The sequence below is a fragment of the Myotis davidii genome, unplaced genomic scaffold (assembly GCF_000327345.1).
Source record: "Myotis davidii unplaced genomic scaffold, ASM32734v1 scaffold24, whole genome shotgun sequence".
NCBI classification, from domain to species: Eukaryota; Metazoa; Chordata; class Mammalia; order Chiroptera; family Vespertilionidae; genus Myotis; species Myotis davidii.
The window spans coordinates 2583895-2586440 of record NW_006298312.1 but is presented as its reverse complement, the minus strand read 5'-3'; positions in this window follow the sequence as shown (position 1 = coordinate 2586440).

The window sequence follows — 2546 nt, the reverse complement described above, 5'->3', positions numbered from 1 at the left end:
TCAGAGGGAAGCGGGGAGGGGAGGGTGGGAAGAGATTAACTAAAGATCTTATATACATACTAGAGGGCCAGTGCATGGATTTATGCACCAGTGAGGTCCCTCAGCCTGGCCTGTGGAGATTGGGCCAAAACCAGAAGTCCGACATCCCCTGAGGGGTCCCAGATTGCCAGAGGGTGCAGGCCAAGCCAAGGAACCCCACTAGTGCATGAATCTGGGCCTCTAGTGGTCAAATAAGATTCATGATTCAAACTAAATCCCACTTCCTTACATGCCATTGGCAGATGTCACTATTCAGAATTCACCCCTTCCCCTCTGAGATCTGTCAGTCTGTTCCATGCATCCATACCTCTGGACCTATTTTGTTCATCAGTTTATTTTTTTCATTATATTCCACATATAAGTCAGATAATGTGATATTTGTCTTTCTCTGAATGGCTTATTTCTCTTAGCACAATAAATCTCTAGGTTCATTCATGCTGTTTCCAAAGTTCCTTCTTTTTTATACTGCTGTGTAGTATTGCATTTGTATAAATGTACTATTTTTGTCAAAAAGTTTGAAGATCAACAATTACAAGCATTATTGGATGAAAATGCACGTTAAACTCAAAAACAACTTGCAAAAAGATTAAATGTTGCTCAGCAAACAATTTCTGATCGTTTACAAGCAATGGGAAAGATTTTAAAGGAAAGAAAATGGGTGCCACATCAACTGAATGGAAGACAAATGGAAAACTGAAAAGCCATCAATAAAATGTTACTTCAACGGCAAGGAAGAAAGTCTTTTTTGCATCAAGTTGTGACTGGCAATAAAAAGTGGACTTATTATGAGAAACCCAAATGCACAAAATCATGGGTTGATCCAGGTCAACCATCAACATCCACTGCAAGGCCAAATAGCTTCAGAAAGAAGACAATGCTCTGCGTTTGGTGGGATCAGGCAGGTGTGGTGTATGATGAGCTTCTAAAAGCAGGTGAAACCGTTAATATTGATTGCTACCAACAACAAATAATCAATTTGAACCACGCTTTGATTGTAAAATGACCAGAATGGGCCAGAAGACATGGCAAAGTAATTTTGCTTCATGATGACGCTCCATCACACACTTCAAACCCAGTTAAAGACATGTTAAAAGATCTTGCCTGGGAAGTATTATCGCTCCCCCTCCCTTATTTTTTATTACCACTTATTCTGATTCATGGCACATGCACTTTCTGAGCAGCACTTCAAAACGTACGATGGAGTGGAAAATTGGGTCTCTGAATGGTTTGCCTCAAAACAAGAAAGAGTTCTATTGGGACAGTATCCACAAATCACCTGAAAGATGGAGAAAATGTGTAGCCAGCAATGGACATTATTTTGAATAAAGCACTTTTGATGTTTCTCTTGAAATTATCGTGTTTTCTTTGATTACAAAATCTGCGTTATTAACTGGTACATCTGATAATTTGCATTTCTCTGATTAGTGACGTTAAGCATTAAATTTTGGTGATTTTTATATGTTACATTATGCATATTCTTGCCTCCTTAAAATGTTATATCATATAATTTATTTTTTCTTGATGATTCAGGGCAAGATTTACTAACATTACTGTATCAGGTAACAATGCCCTCATGAACCACTAAGGCTTGTTAAATTGCTACATACTGCATAAGGCTTAATTCAGAAAGTGTTGTATCCTCAGACTCTTTACGCCAGCAGGCTTATTTTAACAAATGGTCTAGGGGTAGGCATGAACTCTCTTCCCTAAGAATGAACATCAAGGTCTTTGTAGCAGCATTTTCTTCTGAGACCTACTGCCCTTCCCGGTTGCTAAAAGAATGTTTCCTCTATAAAAAAAATAAGAAACACCTTCTTTAAGAATAGGCAAAGAAATTTGGAATTTGACCTCTAATAGACCCACTTCTCATTAGGATGGATGTTCTTATTTTCAGAGAGTAAAGAGAACTTGGACTAAGGACTAATGTTCTCATAAGTGAGGAATGATCATGTCACAGTGTGGCTCATTCTCTCACCCCTCTTTCATATGTACAGAAATGGAGTGGAACTGCAGCACAGTAGTCTAGTTATTATTGCTTCCTTCTCAATAGAAAAGGAAATTGTTTCACCACTGCTTGTTGGTTGGAAGGTCATGAGGCATTAAGTCACTGGAGTCCTCAAGGGAGGTAAAATATAGCAAGGGCAAAATGCAATGTGAGTTGAGGGAGCAGGGACTTGATTTCCTATGGGAATTTCCAATTATGTATGTTCCACTCCTCCCTCTCTCTTCCCTTCCCTCCCCTAAGTTACAACCTCTGGACTCAATATTAACCACTGTTCTTCCCTTTGTGTCTTTTCTTGCTTTCCAAGCAGCCTCAGTTTTTCCAAGTGGATGTCTCTTTCTCCCTTGAAAAGTAATAGATGCATTGATTTAATCTAAGCAATCAGAGTAGTGAAGTGATATCTTTGCTCTAGTGTTTTTTAAAACAAAATTTTTATTTAGGACCTCTTTTCAGAATTTGTGTCATGAACAAAAATTATTTCAGGTGGCATTTGGGAGCACATGCA